Source organism: Poromitra crassiceps (genome assembly GCF_964638095.1).
Source record: "Poromitra crassiceps genome assembly, chromosome: 2".
In the NCBI taxonomy this organism is placed as follows: Eukaryota; Metazoa; Chordata; class Actinopteri; order Beryciformes; family Melamphaidae; genus Poromitra; species Poromitra crassiceps.
This window is the reverse complement of record NC_139624.1, coordinates 106,139,813-106,160,168: the sequence shown is the minus strand read 5'-3', so window position 1 is coordinate 106,160,168 and position 20,356 is coordinate 106,139,813. Positions and strand designations below refer to the sequence as shown.

General features: G+C 41.6%; 1 long non-coding RNA gene across 1 annotated transcript; it reads right to left on the bottom strand.

Annotated features, from left to right (window-relative positions):
- Nucleotides 1-15,711: 15,711 nt before the first annotated feature.
- On the bottom strand, nt 15,712-18,018 carry LOC310772357. The gene is made up of 3 exons (XR_014552488.1): nt 17,783-18,018; nt 16,895-16,970; nt 15,712-16,601 (listed from the first exon to the last, which is right to left on the bottom strand). It is a non-coding gene; the product is annotated as an uncharacterized lncRNA (long non-coding RNA).
- Nucleotides 18,019-20,356: the final 2,338 nt, after the last annotated feature.

The following is a 20,356-nucleotide window of genomic DNA, read 5'->3' as shown; positions in this document are numbered from 1 at the left end:
GAAAGTCAGAGAGAATTTATTTAGGATACCAGTTCAGCTCATATTGAATAATGTTGGTCTCTAAACCACTGTCCTAAGATTATTATGCCTCCATCCGCAATAGCTGGTTTCGGGTTGTCTGTCCGTCTGTCTGTCCGTCCGTCCGTCCATCCGATGTTCGTTAACGTGATATCTCAGGATGGAATTTCGTCACATTTGGCTCAAACGTCCACTTGGACTCAAGGATGAACTGATTAGATTTTGGTGATCAAAGTTCAAGGTCACTGTGACCTCACGAATGCAATTTTCTAGCTCATTAACGCAATATCTCAGGAACGCCTTGACTGATTGTGGTCACATTTGGCTCAAACGTCCACTTGGACTCAAGGATGAACTGATTAGATTTTGGTGGTCAAAGTTCAAGGTCACTGTGACCTCACGAATGTCATTTTCTAGCTTGTTGGAACACGATATCTCAGGAAAGCCTTGACGGAATTTCTTCACATTTGGCTTAAACGTCAAAGTCTGGACAGACATGGATGTCAACTGCTCACTTGTTTGGCATAATACCCGCGGTGCGGTCGTTCTAGTTTTATGAATATCTTTGGGCCTTACTGTCTTGAAAATCCCAAGGAAACAGTATTTTGATGGTGTAAGAATGGACGATTCTGTAATTCAGAATATTTCCAGTTGAAGGATGTTGGGACGGGACAAAAGTTGGACCATAAGAAACATATAGAAAGTGACTGAAGAATGAAAAGATGCTATTTGGTGAAACAATCGGCTGTAAAATCCTTGCATGTGCATATTCCTGAGTATTACAAATTCCAGATTCCTCAAAATTAATAAATTCCCTCCACCACCGCACCGAGATGCAACACCCAGAACTGCACTGCTGTATGTCGCCACTCGTCACTTGGAAAGTCCTGAAGGCGTCGTATGATGGGAGGGACGGGGGGCATTATTGGTTGGTTATTGGTTGGAGTTTTGCATACTGGTACAGCATGAAGTCAGCTAAGCTAAAATTGTGCCATTTTCCTGGAAGTAAAAGTAATGGAATTTTAGTAAAATTGTTATTTTGGGGCAGTATTGATTGTTCCTTCTCTTCTGCTGGTGTTAAACCTAGTATTCTATTCTATTCTATCTGTTCTGTTCCATTCTGTTCCGTTCTCTTCTGTTCTCATTCAGCCATTCATTGTTTGAACCTGCTTATTCCTATTCAGGGTCATGGGGGAAAGAACCTATATCCCAGCATGCATTGGGCAGAAGGAAACACCCTGGACAGGTAAGCAGCCCATCACTTGGCTCTACTCGATTATTAGATTAGATTTGAATCATTTTGAGTCTAGTTACATTATCCCACACCTCTTGTATTTTCAGAATCAGAAGTCCAACTTAAACTCCCACAACTAGTTCTCTTTCCCCTGTTTCATTTGGAAGTATTCTGTTCTATTCTATTCTTACGTCCTGTATTTTCACACTCTCAGAAGGCCAACTCTCCACCAGTGTCTGTTTACAGCTGTCTTGCCCCCACTCATTTGGAAGTGTTTTGTATTGTATTGTGTGAGCTCTAAGTGTTCACAGAGACCTGTACTACTGTACTAATACTCTCTGCCAAAAAACATCTTTGTCTGCTTTTGAACTTCAATTCAATTGAAACTGCCAGCTTGAATGTGACTTTTCCACAGTTGATGACACAGCTATTTTCAAGAGCTTCTTCTTATCTGTGCTCACATGCAAGCTCATGCCTCAGTGGGGTTTACTTTGGCTACTTCTGTGGTGCTCGTATCACACCTGGTGATGTTATTGTTAACTCTGTTTCACCCCCCTGAGGAGGCATGTTATTTAGGAAATAAGTGAAATTTACCGTAATAATCTGTGACATTTTCAGATAAATACATCTGTTTTGCTTCTCTTATCGCTGATTCAATACAGATTTTGCCTATACCCAGTTCATGAACGTTTTTCTGATCACCCGGTCTCTGGTACTGTAGGTCTTTCCCAGGAAATCTCCTTTGGCGCACAGGAAGTGACGTTTTTCTTTTCCAGTATAGCTAGCTACAGCGGTTTATTTGGAATAAACAGGAGAAGAACTGGGTAGTTTGCCTCAGCAAGCGATAGCCACTGTAGTTGAACAAAAGAAAAGAAAAGAAAAGAGCACCACCTATATGTACAGATTACAGAAGCACGAACTGCATCAAATGAAAATCCAAGGAAAAAGGTTTGACAGTCCCATATCCCATATCACTGGGAAGTACAGAGTAGTAACACCACAGCAATGAGTGCGTAGCAACAAAGCTGTCGCCAAAATCAAACTAATACAGATTTTGTGGGTCACAGCTTAATGATGATTTTTTTTTCTGTTATTTTGCTTCATCCTTCTCACATCCTTGGTTCAAGCATCAATCTTTTGGAGAAAGTTACAGTGGAACTAACTTCCTCCTCATATGAATGATCAATTTATTCTATTACTATAGAATGAGGCCAATCTATCTAAAACTACATGGGCATTGAGAATTCGCATATAGGCAGTGACTGATGAAGCTGATTTTTTTCCATTTTTCAAAATGTAAGCTGTTTATGAGAACCTTTGGCATGTCTGCATTTTGTTGTGGCATGCGGATTAACATCCAAAACATGTATAGGCTGTATCTTGCCCTCTCTTTGCCTGCTGTCCTTCACATGAGATAGAAGCTCCCATTGCCCCCCACTCTTCAGTATGCAATCTATATAACGTTAGTCCAGCTCAAATAAATATAGGCGGCCATCGAATTCAAATACCTCGTCCATCTTCTTATCTGAATTAAAATTGGCTAAGTGGGCGGCCGGTGTGTGTCAACGATTGTGATAAAAAAAGGTGCAGGTTGAAAAATACCCAAATTACCCTTTAAGCACCTGGTCCTGCAGCCTCAAAGTGAACTGGCCCATCTGTATTTTTCCAGAATTGCCAAGCAGTCAGTCCAGGTGTGATCTCAACTGTACTGTGTGTGTAGGCCAGGGGTTCTCAAAGTGGGATCGTGGGATGCCCAGGGGTCCTGGAAGGGGTTCCAGGGGGTCCCCAGAAGGCGGCTAATTTATTTTCACTATACTTCCATGCACGAGTAACACAATGACAGGGTTTCATGCACTTTATGTATCTTATCAGATCCTGGGGGTCTGTGGGACAAAATCTTATCAAATGGGGTCCATGGTCTAATTTGTGTCTGTTTAGGTGTGGGAAAAGTTTGAGAATCACTGCGTAGGCAGCACTGTATCCAAACAGAAAGACATCACAAGGAAATTGTAGGAGAATTTAGAAAATTTCTAGGGTGGAGACTATGGAGACGATGCGCCATAGGCATGTTGTGGGATTATTTATGACATCACTGATGATGTCACAATGGCTAAGTACAGAGTGATTCAAAGAGAGAGTGGCATAGTCACATGACTCAGGAGTGGGGGAGTATGTTCCAGGAAGTATGTTTGAATGGATAAAATAAAGCTGATACTATTCAATTTGATTCTTTATGTCTTAGCCTTTCAAAGTACATCACAAACATTCCATTCTGCTGCAACTTTGCTTAATCCAGAAACTTACTTCCGGGAACTATTGCAAGGTAAAAAAAACAAAAAACAAAAAAAAACGATTGGAGTGCATGGAGATGACGCAACTCTTATCTCTATGACTCTGGGTAAGTAGAGAAAGAGCTATGACATCACTGATGATGTCACAATTGATTTATGACATCACTGATGGTGTCACAATGAAAAATGATGTCAGAATGGGTAAACGCACTGGAAGCGTCTGATGCTCGTGTTTTGAAGTCCACCTGTTGTTTTAAACAGCCGAACACACACTAGAGGCGTTATGAGGGGCGCCCCGACTCCGAACTTCCAGCAGCGACCAAAGTGCTCTGAGCCCCCCTCTCTCTCCCTGCGCAGCCACTTTCATCCCCGCCTGTCTCTCATATGCTCCAAAACTCACAGCAGTTTAAATATAGCAAGCAACAGCAAAACTGTCTGAACAAAGTGAGAATGTTCTAAACAAAATATATATTTCCCTGCATGTCATGATGAGATTAGATCAGCAAAGGTTTGGACAGAATGGATTGCTTCATTTTCTCATCCTCCGGCAGCACTGCCTTTTTTCTCCACTCTGCATGACAGACAGGTAGGACGATTACTAGCCTGGGTAAACCCATCCCCCACGTGACCTGCTCTCAGACCTGTTCTCAGTCACTAGGATCTTCCATAATGCATTAAATCATAATCACAATGCTATGAAGACATTAGCTGATCACCACAGAGCTGCACAGACAAGTTTATCAGATAATTTCGCCGTAAAATGTGTCCAGGTGATCAGCTCTGAAGCCCCGGCTTGTATGATCCGCTAAAATCCGATTTCGATATAGGTGTTATTTTGATCAACAGACCTAGCATCACATCATCATCACTTGAATTTCCTCAACGTAGTTGCATAGCCATATAGCTAGCCATATAGCTAGTAGCTAGCTCGGGAGCTATGCTTTAGAGAGGCCAAATGCTAACGGCTAGGTAGTGCTAAGCCGCTGCAGCTGTTACACGTCATTGACAAAGACGCACTCTCTGATTGGCCGATCACGGCAGGACTGATGTTGGCAGTCACGCCGTCACTCATTGGCTGCGGGTCTGCGTGGGTCTTTCAATCGCCCCAGCAATCGATTTGAATGGCCCGTTCGCTAGACCCTAGTGACTGGGAACTGAGAGAGCAGGTCACGTGGGGGCTGGGTTTACCTAGGCTAGACGATTACAGCCTCTGACTGAAAGGGCCTCAAAACTATACGGTATAGCAACTTTTTATTCATCAGTCATTGTGCCTGCCTACATATAAATTAGTGACATTTTCCCCAAAATATGGATGGTTCTGTGCTGTTGGTATTTGGTATCTGATGCCTGCAGTGCGCTATTAACAGCACGCACGTCAAATGGGGCACGTCACTGATGGCGTTGGTCGATCAGAGGGACATAATGTAGGGAAACAGTGGATGGATAAATTCAGAAGGAGGCGGTAATGCAACATAAAGGATGCCAACTGCCATACAACACCACAGACACCACAAATACGGCAACTATTTTAGGGCATCCTCCTCCCTCAGAGTATTGGCTATCATTCCTCAGTCTAAGCGTTGTCAGCTCTTGTGTCTCAAAGTAAACCGCATCGGGTGTGCTCTGAAACGCCTTCAGTCCTCACACTTTTATTTTGAAGGCAAAATCACTCAACCGGAAGTGAAATTCACGGAGGCGTAGTTGCCCCGTCAAACACGAAAGAACAAAAACAAAACAGGAGCTTTTATGCGTTAGGAGATTTGTTTTTAAAGGTTTGTCTGAGGGAGGAGAAATGACACCGTGATGATAGGAGGCGTGAGGAGTGATGTCGTTTTGGGTAACACTTTACAATAAGGGTACATTAATTAAGGGTTAATTAATGCTTAGTTAATGCTTAATAAGCATGAATTAACATGAATTAACAGGGTTAGTAAAGCTTAGTAAGCCTTAATTAACCCTTAATTAACATTAACTAATGTGCATTAAGTAAGGGTTGGTTAATGCTTAATAAGCATTAATTAACACACCGTAATTAACATGACTAGTAGTGCTTAAAGGATGGGTTTTCCGTGGGGAATATGAATATATATTAAATCTCACGCCCCTAAGGTTTTCGAATCCGTTGAAATTCTTGAAATTGGAGCTTCACTCCCAGAGATATCAAGCATCTCTCACATATTTTTTGGGCCAGCCGACGCGTTTCGCGTCATCTGGCCTAAGTCCGCCTTGCGGAAGTCGTGCACCTATGAACTACAACTGTTGTTGGCCATGGTCCCGCCTCTAGAGGTCCTCCACGCCCCTTCAGAGGCCTTGACAAAAACCAAAAGGCAGCCATCTTTCCAACCGCCTGGCCTGCTGTAGCTAATATTAGCTTCCCATAGTTCCTTGCAAAGAGACCATTATCTCGGGAACGGAAGCACTAATCGACACGGGACTGGCGGCATTGGAAAGCTCGTCAAATTTTACATCTAGTAGTAGGTGGGTTGAAGTAACGAAATCAACGCTGAGCAATGTACCCGTTTTTACACATTTTTACAGAAAATAGTTACAACATCAGATGCGCGTAACTCCTACGAAAATGCCTTAAAATGCATGAATTTTTTTTTATGAAGACATCTCCCGACATATATACTTCAGTTTAAATGTGGTGCAATTTGGAGGCAATTTATTTTCGATTTATTTTCGATTTATTTCTTCTTCTCTCCATATATTATTGTCGAAGCCTTCTTCTTCTTCTTCTTTGAGTTTTATGGCGGTTGGCAAACATATATGTGCATTACCGCCACCTACTGGAGTTTGATATCAGCCAAATGCCTGAGGGGTGGGCATAAAAACGAAGGCCACGCGAGCCCAGTGCATTGTGGGAAATGTAGTATTTCGAGTCCCCGCACCCGCACCTCCCCCCCACCACCCCCCCCCACACACAGAGTGGATTTCGGTTGATATCTCTGTGAGTAAACCTCCAATTTCAAAAATTTCAACGGATTCGAAAACCTTAGGGGCGTGAGATTTAATATATATTCATATTCCCCACGGAAAACCCATCCTTTAATAAGCATCCATTAACCCTTAATTAACATTAATTTGAGGTTTGCTGGTTCCGTTTCTTCATGTGGCCCTAATTTATATGCATGTTCTATAAGCATTACTTAACTGTAATTAACCATATATTAATGCTGTTTGCGACCCTTATTGTAAAGTTGCAAACATATATCCCTTAAGTAACACTTAATAAAAGCTTGAGTGTGCCTAATAAGCATTACTTACCTGTAATAAACCATGTATTAATGCTCTTTGTGACCCTTATTGTAAAGTTGAAAACATGTATGCCTTAACTAACACTTCATTAATGCATTAATGTGCTGAATAAACATTACTTATCTGTAATTAACCATTTATTAATGCTCTTTGTGACCCTTATTGTAATGCCTCCCACACACTAGAGGATAAAATGCCCGATTTAATGCCCGATTCCCCTCGGGGGGGCGTGGCCCGATTCGAGGCTAGTCTCAACCGATTTTTTGTCAAAATAATTGTCAAGTGTCTGGTGTCAATAAATTATTGATTGAATCGGAGCCTGCCCGATCTCGAATCGGGCATATCAAACATGTTTGATATTTACGATGGCTGTCTCCCGACGGAACCCGCAATAGCCAATGAGAGCAAGCAGACCGGGACTCGTCGACGCGTCATACCCGGATGTTAATGCAGCGCTCACAACAAACGAGCAACAGCCATGGCAACAGCAGAGCCATGTAGCTCCTCTCCCCAGCATCCTCACAGCAGCTTAAAACAGGGTGGACAGCGGCGGAGGGCTCTCCAAACATGCGCCGAGCGGAGCGGCCCGCCCCAAGGGAGCGGACATGCTGCAATATGAGCTCTCAGACAGGACGTTGTTTTAGCTTATTTTGCGAGGGTGTCCGCCCGCTTGTAGCGGACCCGCCGCTCGGCGCATGTTTGGAGAGCCATCCGCCGTTGTCTGTGGGAAAAAATTGCGGTTCTGTGGGATATAAACAGCCTACAGTCTAGTTGCTGGAATCGCTGTGAGTCGGTACTTCAAACGGCTGGTGTGTGGTCTCGCAGTCTGGCCGAATCGTCTAGTGTGTGTGTTCAGGCGATTTTAATGTTAAAATCTGATGAAATTGTCCTCATGTCTGTGGTCTCTCATGTTTTTAAAATCGGTTAAGATTTTAAAATCCTCTAGTGTGTAGGCAGCATAAAGTTGAAAACATATATGCCTTAACTAACACTTCATTAATGCATTAAAGTGCTGAATAAACATTACTTATCTGTAATTAACCATTTATTAATGCTTTGTGACCCTTATTGTAAAGTTGAAAACATGTCTGCCTTAAAGGCCGGCTTTACCGTGGGGAATATGAATATATATTAAATCTCACGCCCCTAAGGTTTTCGAATCCGTTGAAATTTTTGAAATTGGTTGTTTCCCGCCAGAGATATCACCAGAAATCCACTCTGTGTGGAGGGGGGGGTGGTGGAGGGGAGGGGCGGGTGCGGGGACCCGAAATACTACATTTCCCACAATGCACTGGGCTCGCGTGGCCTTCGTTTTCATGCCCACCCCTCAGGCATTTGGCTGATATCAAACTCCAGTAGGTGGCGGTAATGCACATATATGTTTGCCAACCGCCATAAAACTCAAAGAAGAAGAAGAAGAAGAAGGCTTCGACAATAAAAGATACAAAGAAGAAGAAATAAATCGAAAATAAAATTGCCTCCAAATTGCACCAAATGTAAACGGTAGTATATATGTCGGGAGATGTCTTCATAAAAAAATTTTCATGCATTTTAAGGCATTTTCGTAGGAGTTACGCGCATCTGATGTTGTAACTATTTTCTGTAAAAATGTGTAAAAATGTGTACATTGCTCAGCGTTGATTTCGTTCTTCAACTCACCTACTACTAGATGTAAAATTTGACGAGCTTTCCAATGCCGCCAGTCCCGTGTCTTCTGGTGCTTCCGTTCCAGAGATATGGTCTCTTGGCAAGGAGCTATGGAAAGCTAACCTAGCTACAGTATGCTATGCGGGTGGACAAGATGGCTGCCTTTTGCTTTTCGTCGAGAGCTCTGAAGGGGCGTGGAGGACCTCTAGAGGCGGGACCATGCTCACAAGACTTGTAGTTCATAGGCGCTCGAGTTCCGCAAGCGGGGAGGGAAGCCGGGTGACGCGTAACGCGTCATCCGGCTTCCCTAAAAATGTGAGAGATGCCTGATAGGTCAGGCAGTGAAGCTCCAATTTCAAAATATTTCAACGGATTCTAAAACCTTAGGGGCGTGAGATTGATATATATTCATATTCCCCACGGTAAAGCCGTCCTTTAACTAACACTTCATTAACAGATTAAAGTGCTGAAAAAACATTACTTATCCGTAATTAAGCATTTATTAATGTTCTTTGTGACCCTTATTGTAAAGTTGAAAACATATATGCCTTAACTAACAGTTCATAAACTTATTAAAGTGCTGAAAAACATTACTTATCCTTAGAACACGGCTCTCTCGAATACTCGATTCTGATTGGTCAATCAACAATATTCACCGGTCATTATTTCTCGACAACCGACCGCTGCTCTGCCACACCTGGTATTAATCAGTTGATAAGAGCCTTTTGTCAGCAACCACTAGCCTACTAATTAGGCCAACCAGTTGCAGCTGTGGTGTCTTGTGTGCCAATTACGAATGAAACCACTTTGTGTTGAAAACGCTATTAAAAAATCTATTTGAATAATTTTTTTATTTTTTATTGTTGAATGATTTAGTTGTAGGCCGTGTTCTAAGCGGGATAATGTATACTGAGCCGGTGATTACTGGAAATAATGACCTTCAGGTGAATGATTAAGCCCTCCGCTGCGCGTCGGGCTCAATCTCACCTGTCGGTCATTATTTCCACAGTAATCACCGGCTCAGTATACATTATCCCTTACGTAATTAACCATTTATTAATGCTCTGTGTGACCCTTATTGTAAAGTTGAAAACATCCCTTGAATAACAACAAGCGTTAGAGTGCTGAATAAGCATTACTTAACTGTAATAAACCATTTATTAATGTTCTTTGTGACACTTGTAAAGCTGAAAACATGTATCACTTAAGGAACATTTCATAAAAGCACAAGAGTGCTGAATAAGCATTACTTAACCGTAAATAACCATCTATTAATGCTCTTTAACAATAACAGCGCCCTGGAAGCCGAATCAACAGGCCTCGGAGCAGAGCTTCCGCAATTCCGTTATGATGCGTTGTGATGTGAAAAGCGTCACAGCTGAACGTTTTGCCAGAGGATGAACTGGGAGCTCTCAGTCTTGAAAACATGTAGCAAAGGTAAACATTGCCCATCTGCTTATATCAACAAGCATTATAATGATACAAAGTGAGTTGATAATAGGTAAATGAATGCTCTTTGATGACTGTAGCATATGTACTGTAATTCTGAATAATAATAATAATAATAATAGAATATTAATATAAATGAGCATGGACAAGTACCAGATTTTCAGAATGACCAGAGCCCTTAAAAATGTATGACAGCAATGAAATTAGACAACACAGAGTTTTGGCTTTTAGCAAGATTATCTTATTAAGAGTTAGATTAATTTAAAGCCTTTTGTTTGTAAACATGAATTCAGTACTTCAGCTTTTCACAGTTGACAATTTATAATTCCCCAAAAATAATAAAGTGCGCCCACAAATAAAATATGTTGTCCCTTCAGTCCAAAAAATAAAATAAAAAATTGTTTGGGGCCAAAAGTCGATGGGTGTCTGTTAGAGCTGCAACTATCGATTCTTTTAGTAATCGAGTATTCTACCGAATAATCCATCGATTAATCGAGTAATCGGATAAGAACCCTTTTTTGTGTTTTCAAAGGCTTATCGTAAATATACACCAAAAAATAAGATAAATCTCTTCAAATAAACAACTACATTAGTTTCTTTCTTAGAAAAAACAACATTTTTATTTTTAAATTGCATAGAACTGGCAGTGGCACCATTCATCTTTTCAACCTGACGTTTGAGTTCTTCCAGTGTACAGCAACCGTTAAATAATATGAATGAATGGCTTACTAGCTAGTTTACATCCTTCATTTACCTTACAGCTGCATGACACACACACTCTTTCTCTCTCACACACACACACTCACTCTCTCTTTCTCTCTCACACACCAACAGGCTAGTGTGATCACACACACACACACACACACACACACACACACACACACACACACACACACACACACACACAAAACGCTGTTAAATTAGCCGCTAACGTTAATAGGTTGAGCTTTGTATTTCTCACAGAAAACGGTCCAAACTTCTCAGAGAGAGCGGTCGGTATTCACTAAAGCCTTCATATCTCAGGCTCTGTAGTACATAGAAACATAAAATAAAAAGCATTTGAGAGCTTAACCCTTTGGCTTTTCGTATTATATTTGCTCTAATGTTAATTTAAAAAAAAAGATCTTTAACCCAAAAAAATAAAAATAAAAAGATTCTAATGCATTTTAAGAAATGTTAATAAAGATTACGGCAAATGTAACCCTTCCAAATAAAAAGCCACGGGTTTAAGCTGTCAAATGCTTTTTATTTCATGTTGATAGCTACTATACAGGCTGAGGAAATACGTTCTGTTAAACCCTTGACAACTACTGCAGCAACGTTAGCGTTAACGCTAACGTTAACGATCTCTGTTTTGCAGTCGTTGTGAAGACAGTGAAAAGCCCCGTTATCTAACAACTACAACGGCAGTGAAACAACTTATCCAGCTAACGCTAGCTAATTAAATAACGTTACCTGATGTTGTAGTCGATGCCTCTCTCAACGTTACAGCTGAGGAGGGTGCTGCTAACGTTACCTGCGGTGCGCTGCCTGCTTCATTCACCCTCAGCCTATCTAGTAATACGTTACAGTCTTCAGCATTTAGCTACTGTAAATATATCTTGTGTTTGACCATGCTTCCTCAAGTTTGAGGTGTTTCCCTGGCCAGCTTTGCAATTCACATCACAAATGTTGCAACCAGTGTTGTCTGAGTCTATCTTGGGAAAGTGTAGCCACATTTTCGGGTGGACCCGTTTGTTGATGTTTTCAGGTAGAGTGAAGTACTGACGTAACGCGCTCTCGCGTGTTGCCTTAAGGTTCCGTCGGAATTTCTATTTTACCCACTCTCTTCTATTACTCAGATGCGTGTCGAGGCGAATCATTTTGGCCTCGATCAATTTAATTATTCGAGTTATTCGAGGTACTCGAGGAATCGTGACAGCTCTAGTGTCTGTACGCGTCCCGATGAAGTTCATCCGCTGGACTGTGTGTGTAACGACTGCTCCAGTCATACAGCAGGGTAGTCCTTGATGCTACTGCAGTGAATGTGTGGATTGCTCTTCTAGATGCTCAGTGGTGGCTCGCCATCCCAGTCGACTGGGAGATCTGTAGTCTCGCTGTATTCCCCTGGATCCTGGGATTCATCCTGGAAGTCCCCATCTACAAAAATCTGACAAGGTCACACCATTTCTCTCAATTACTATTCTGTAATCAAATCAATTGGTACAGGCTACAATATTTATAAAATGTGTGTAATATCCCAGTAAACCAATAGTAATTCAATCTACAAGCTACAGTGTAGGGATGTTCATCAATAATCGATAATTGATAGTTGAGGAATGAATTCGATCACGTGGAATTTTTATCGATTTTTGTTTTTTGCGGACTAGGTTTGGGTGGAATTTGTTGCTCCTCGCCCCACTCCATTGCACAGCCGACTAACGTGAGGTGGAGCTTCATATAGCCTTTAGTTTAAAACAAAACAGTTTTAAACATGGGGAATTCACAACGGCATGCGCCGCGGACACAAACAAACGCACCCAGTGGTCTGTGGACCTCAGCGAGGCTGTTATAACTATGACATTTTGCACACTTCTCTCCTAATTTTCAACAAAGTGTGAGTAGCGGTACACGTGTTTAAGTGAATTCAAGTCATTTTATTTGTTTATAATGTTATGAACTATGAAGTAGCAGCAGTCAGCATGGACTCAGCTAGCCTTTAGCTGCTAACGCCCACCTGAATCAATTCACACACATCTCGGCAAATAATAATATCCACGCGTCGGACTCTGAGAGCAGCTGGATGGAACTCGACCATCAGGACAGATGAGGTTTTTGTCACGAGTTTATACGCCTGGAAGCCGCGGCCGGTGAGCTGCCTGAGTTCTACTTTCAAAATGTTAGTACAGTAGCCTAGCTAGCTAGTGTAAAGCTTCTGGCATACTCTTCGCGCACGCGCTGGAGGCGGGGCTCCACGGAGGGCGCTCGCACTCTGCGCAGGCCAAAACAGAACATAGTGAGTGCTCCAGAAATGGCGGCGATCAGTGCCAGGCAGTCTGAATGAAATTGAATGTAGCGTTCCCAATTCTATATATTAAATTCTAAAAAACGACCCTCAACATTTGGGAAGGCTTAGCCACACAACTAGTTCGTTATAATCGAACATCATGCTTTGAAGGCGACTGTACGACGGTGAGGACTCAATCACAGCAGATATCCGCTGATAGCCTACCACGGAGTAGATCTCACAGGCACAGGCAGCAAAACCCGACGCGCTGATAGAAAAATCTCCATGGTCGCGCCGCGCTGCGCTCAGGCCTCGCCCCCCGACACGCCCCGTGCGATGACGTCATAATCGCCGCGCGCCCTATGCGCTTGGCTGGGCGCAAAGTGTATGCGAGAAGCTTAAAGCTTGTGGCATACTCTTCGCGCCCAGCCAAGCGCATAGGGCACACGCCGATTATGACGTCATCGCACGGGGCGTGTCGGGGGGCGAGGCCTGAGCGCAGCGCGGCGCGTCCATGGAGATTTTTCTATCAGCGCGTCGGGTTTTGCTGCCTGTGCCTGTGAGATCTCCGTGGTAGGCTATAAGCGGATATCTGCTGTGATTGAGTCCTCAGCGTCGTAAAGTTGCCTTTGAAGCATGCCGTTCGATTATAACGAACTAGTTGTGTGGCTTAGCCTTCCCAAATGTTGAGGGTCGTTTTTTAGAATTTAATACATAGAATTGGGAACGTTACATTCAATTTAATTCAGACTGCCTGGAGGAGCGAGCTGAGCACTGAGTATGTTCTGTTTTGGCCCGCGCAGAGTGCGCGCGCCCTCCTCGGAGCCCCGCCTCCAGCGCGTGCGCTAAGAGTATGCCAGAAGCTTAAGGCTGTGTGACTGTGGTTGTCAACGTTACCGCAGGCGCACTCATGACGTAAGGACGCGCCGAGCTCAGGCCTGTTGATTTGACTCTTGTGCGGTCAGCTAAGCTGGAAGACGCCGATTGCCTTACATCATGTAACATGTTTGTTTACCTGGCCACAGCGCTAGTGTCTGATATTCTTACTACACAGTGGCAACGCCATTATACCTGGCTGAGAACGCGCAACAGACTAGAGTAAAAAAAAACAAAAAAAAAACATTATTATTATTATTACGCTATCGATAATCAATCGTTTATTTTCCCGAATTTCGATTATGGAAATTGATTCAAAATGAACATCCCTACTACAGTGACAATAAAAGGAATGTATTATTGCAGTAAACCTACATATAACTTACATTTGAATCTCATTTTAGTTGTACAACAATGTGTGGATCTATACTTTCAGGTATCAAAAGTGCAGTTACATTCATTCATAATTTAATCAAACAAAATGTAAATTGTGTAAATGTAATTCAAGTATCAGGAACTGCAGATACAGAGTAACTTTATAAACAAAATATACGCATTAGATAATGTGCTTAGTCACAGAACCATAGTTACTGTAACTAGTAACTCATATAAACAAAACAGATGCATTAGCTAGCAATGTGCTTAATCACTCCTTGTACCACCACAACAAGAGGAAATACGCCAAAAATTAGCCTCAAACAATCACCACAACCAGTGACAGCTATACCAACATTAGCATGCTAGCTAGCACATTAGCACAACACAGAACACATGTATCAAACAGAAACGAATTTAAAACTCTAAACGTACCTGGTAGGCTGCTTGTTACTAAAGGGTATAAAATGTCTTGCTTCTAGGTCATCCTTCCTCTAGGCTGCAGGTTCAGAGTTTAATCTTTTAATTTGTTTTCTTTGGTGAGCTCTTGGCTCCGTGGCGCTCAGCTTGCAATGTGGTCTGTGTGTGTGTTACGTTCTCAATTGTCCGATAAACACGGGTGCGTCAGATTAGTTCCGCCTCTAGACTACGAGATTAACGGTAGCACACACACACCACATTGCAAACTGAGCGCCACGGAGCCAAGAACTCACCAAAGAAAGCAAATAAAAGATTAAACTCCGAACCTGCAGCCTAGAGGAAGGAGGACCTAGAAGCAAGACGTTTTATCCCCTTTAGTAACAAGCAGCCTACCAGGTACGTTTAGAGTTTTAAGTTAGTTTCTGTCTGATACATGTGTGTGTTGTGCTAATGTGCTAGCTAGCTAGCATGCTAATGTTGGTATAGCTGTCACTGTTTGTGGTGATTGTTTGAGGCTAATTTTTGGTGTATTTCCTCTTGGTGTGGTGGTACAAGGAGTGATTAAGCACATTGATGCCTCTGTTTTGTTTATATGAGTTACTAGTTACAGTACTAACTATGGTTCTGTGACTAAGCACATTATCTAATGCTTATATTTTGTTTATAAACCCAGCTAGCAGATCATGGGCGGGCCGCCGGCGGCAAGCCGGAGACCAATTCGGCGGGCCACCGTCGGCAGCCGCAGCGGCTCCGCTGCGGTCGTGCTAGTCGGTGAAACAGCGGTCCGCCGGGGTGGCTCGCTGCCGGTCCGCTGGCGGCACCAGCGTACACAGCCAGCGGCCCTTGCACGGCACGCTGATGGCATGCCGCTGGTATTGCACCTCCCAGCCCCCATATACATTGTTATGCTAATGCTTGCATGCAGTGCTTCTCCACTGGCAGGGCTCCCTTCCTCTCATACTTAAATATGGTGGTAATTTCTGAGGTAGTCTACTTGGTTAAAAAAGGTTGAGAACCACTTCAATAATGCACATAATTACAATGATTTAAATGATAACATGTGAGTATTCATACAACAATAATAATTTAAAGGAGAACAGATCCGTGAACTTTTTGTTATTTTATTTATGGACATAAGAAATCAATCAAAGGATGATGATTTGACAACTGTGCATTGCAAATAGCAAAAAACTTGACAACTCTGTAGCTATATGTTGCATATTATGTAGGCTATATATTAAAAAAAAACACATCAAGCCAAAAATAATGTATAAAAAAAAACAAAGCAAAGCAAAATCTGCCTTAAATAGTGCAATAGTCAAATAAAACAGTCATAAAGATACAAATAGAAAACAGGCATAAAGTCACGCACAGCAGCACATCATAGATATTCCTTTTCCACCGTGTTCCAAAAAGTAAATTTTATATAAAATTGTGTGTTATTATAGGTGGGTAATTATCAAGGACTGTAATGATTGTAAGTCAATACTAGCAGGGGGAGTCTAGTATATAAATAAACAATAGTCTCAAGATTCAAGCTTACTTAATAGCCATAATGAACATGTTACAAATGAGGAATTTGTCTTTGTGCAGTATGCAGCGCAGCAATACAAATCAGGCAGACAGAAAGGCAATTTTCAAATTAATTTGCATTAAAGTGCAAAGTAACAGACCTTGAAAGTGACATAGTGGAGTCCATGTAAATGTCCGTGGCGTGTAATAAGTCCATAAAATGCCCAGTAAGTCCTTAAGTGATGTGTAATGGTTGTGTCCATGGCCGTGGGATAATAATGTCCATATGAAAGATGTCAAGTGTCTTCAAGTGTCTGTGGGATAAGTCCATGGGGGGCATGGGCTTGTGGAGGGTTTCGGGTCTCATTGAAGAGGCGGATAGCCAAGTCCGAGTCACGAGTGCCTCGAGTCGAGTCACGAGTCCTGGACTTGGACTCCTGGACTCGAGAACACTTGCAGGCAGAGGGAGTCACAGGTCTTTTTCTCTTTGACGGCGTTGCACGTGGTGGACAAGGCCGGCTCCTCCGAAACCCAGCTATGCAGCGGAGAGAGATGGACGAGAGGTGAACAAGAAAGATTGAGGACATGAATACTAGTCATTACAGTTTGTTGAAGTACAATTTTATATGTATTAAAACAAAAAGGGGGGCGGGGGGCACACACACACATACACATGGAGGCATTGTGACATCACTGATGCAATAATATTTAGTGAGAGCAACACACACACACACGGGCGTGCCAATAGGGCAGGCGAGGCCAAGCTATGGCTAAAGAAATAATAATTTTCCATAAGAATATTTATAAAAAATAAAATAGAAACCTTACCTTTAAAACTATCTACGAGGTCTTGAAGTTGCCACTCCGCCAATGTGTCTCTGACAAAGCTGTCCATTGGCCCAACCTGAAACAAACAAAGGGAGCTACATTAGAAAAATAAAATAGCTATTTGAATGCCTTTTATGATGCTGCTAGGAGGGATTTTTGAGCTGATACCTATAACAGACAAATATCTGCTTCTCTTGTCCGATAAGCGATAATAATTTCACATTTTTGTATTTATGCAGCTGCTGGACTCTAGCAGCTTCATATGGCTCATCTCAAGCCTGTTTGGTCCAAAATAGAGCTTGCATCAGTGTGGGGGTAAAAGGAAATAAATAATACAAACGATTTACAGACTAACAGTCACAGACTGTAACGGTCTGTAACGTTAGTTTTGATCTCATCTTACATGGCCGTGCACGCAAACAGAAGAATATGCACGCAGTAAATTAACGTGAGCAGCAACACACTAACAATGGGCTGTACTCTGTAACGTTAGTTTAATCAATTGTCTGTTTATAGCCGCGAAAGCAAACGGAATTATGTACGTTAACGTTAAACGGCCGAATAACACCGTTAAATGGTGTATTGATATATCCAGAATGAGCACAAAATAGATGTTTGCAACCGATGCCTTTTTACGTTTTACTCCAAGAAACGTGGAAGGTTTTTAACAAGATGTAGATGGCCCATGCATTTCTTCACTGGGTAGAGTGGCTAACGCTAGCCTCTGCTACTTGTAGGCCTATGTGTAACACAAAAAGCTGTCTACACAACGTCATTTAACTATTAGCCATCTAACTTGTTGTTATCTGCCTAACCAGCGAAATGGCTAATGGTAAGATCGCAGCAGAGCACAATAGGATTTACAAATATAGCGTTAAATATTCTTACCGATCTGCTTTTCAAAGAGCCCCGAAGTTTTCAGTGTTCTTTGTTGTCGTGCACGTCTTGTTTTTCTTGTGATGAAGTTGCAAGAAGGCAGCGGATGATCGCCACCAACCGGTCTGTTATTGTCCGTATATCGCTTTTATAATCAGTCCTGTGTTTTGTAGATAGGTGAAGACAAGTCATGGTTTAAAACGACTTTTTCAAAGATTGTTGCTATCAGTACTCGGCGCATGTTTGCTTCCTGAAATCCCATTCATAAAATGGCGCCAGGACACACGTAGCCTCAATGGCCTGGACGCAGACACAACGTCACACTACGGCAACGCAAAAGTGCCAAAATTCTTCACTTCCCATCGTCACTCTCAACCCCCCCCCCCCCCCCCCCCCTCCCTCCCAATAATCTTTATTTCAAACTGTTAACATTACACACACAAAAACAACATCAGACAAATGGATACAGATGAGACATGGGGGGGGAATATATAGGCTGCAGTGCAGACCTGACCAGTGTAATAAAGTAGAGAGAGAGAGAGAGAGAGAGAGAGAGAGAGAGAGCCATCATCCTGCATCTGGCTGAAAAATATAACACTGCATACCCAGTGAATAAATGACCCACGTTTATTCTTCTTGGACATCTACCTATTATTATTTGCACTTTATTTATTTATTTATTTATTTATTTATTTATTTATTTATATTCCAGGGACAAAACAATTGTTCCAGAGGTTAAATTAGGCTACAACTGGGTAGACACAGCCCTGTTGTGCCTTAAATTTTGTGTAGGCCTATACAATATTTTGCCAAAAATATGTTGCTATCTTCTATAAACATTCCAAATTTGACATGTTCAAGTAGAAATGCATCAATGCTAGATTATCCATAAATTAAAATTAGGCCAATTATGAGTAATTTTGCAGGGGAAAAAAGTGATCTTTTGTCTCCACATCTGTATTGCAAAATTCATACAGATTCACATTCTACTCCTAAAATGATTTTTTCCCCTTTGTGTACACACACACACACACACACACACACACACACACACACACACACACACACACACACACACACACACACACACACACACACACACACACACACACACACACACATATATACAGATCCTTTAAAAAAATTGAATATCATGGAAATAACATGGATAACCGTGGACTTCAGCGGATTGTCAAGCAAAGACGATTCAAAAAATTTGGCAGAGATTCAGAGGGAGTGGACTGAGGCTGGAGTCAGTCATAACTGAGAAGTAACTGCTGATTTTCTTCACACTATAATACTTTCTTGAAATACTGTATTGGGGGTCTTCTGGAGCTGTAGGCCAAAATTATGAAAAATGAAACAAATAAAGGCTAGAAATATTTCACTTTGTGTGTAATGAATCTATAATCTATGAAAGTTTCACTTTTTGAAAGGAATTATGGAAGAAAACTTTCCATGATATTCAAATTTTTGGGAAAGGATCTGTGTGTGTATATATATATATACATAGCCTACTTATAGTGATCAACTGCTTATATTGATCAAAAACCTTGGTCCTGAATTATTCCATGCTGTTATGAATAATTTGCTTATAGTGATCAATACTCTGCTTACAGTGATCATTTTGGGCCTTGTCCCACCTGAGAACAATGGATTTTTTTTTTTAATTACAGTAATTTTATTTATTTACTTACAAACTGCCAGAAATGAGCTTTTTGATTAAAAAAAATCTACAGAGGTTCTCAAAGTGGGGTCCAGGTACCCCCAGGGGTCCTTGAGGGGCTTCCAGGGGTATACCTAGCAAAAAAAGTAATTCATTTTCAGAAGAATTCCAAAGATAAGTAACACAATGACAGAATGCATGAGTATTTTGGTCATGGGTTTCATACACTTTATATTATAAAACATTGTGACGACCACACATGGGAGGGTAGTCACAAAAGCTAAAAATCATATCAGTTGGGACAAAATATTATCAAATGAGGCTCCGTTGTCTAATTTGTGTCAGTTTAAAGTTTGAGAACCACTGCACTAGACATCAAGTCAAGTGGCTAGGCCATGGATGCACTATCAAGCACATAAGCTATAGACCACTTTGCTTGGTCATTCAAAACCATTCAAAGTCCAACATCCATCCGGTTGTATTTTAATTTGCTCTGGTTTACGACTCAGGCGTGAACAATTCAACAAAGTGAATTTATAAGCTATTGATTTTGATTTCTGGTATTCAAAGAACATTCCAACACAGGTGATTAGAAATGTTTGTCCACTATGTTTTTTAATTCAAAGACTAACCCAAAAATTTGAGAGAACAACATAAATAAAAAGTAAATGCTGCACGGACAAAACAATTACTACAGAAATTAAATAGGCTACAATAAACTTCTCAAATACAATGTATAATTTTTGGGCATTTGTGTTTTTCATCCATAGGCCTATAGAGCTTTGGAAAATCTTGCTAAGTTCATTTTCGAATGCTGTGAAGGTATTGTTGCCTTTGTGTAGCCTAATAAAAACAGAAATCCATTAAATAGTCTCTTTCAAACAAAAGAGAACAGAACTTAGCCCATCGTTTCAAATTAG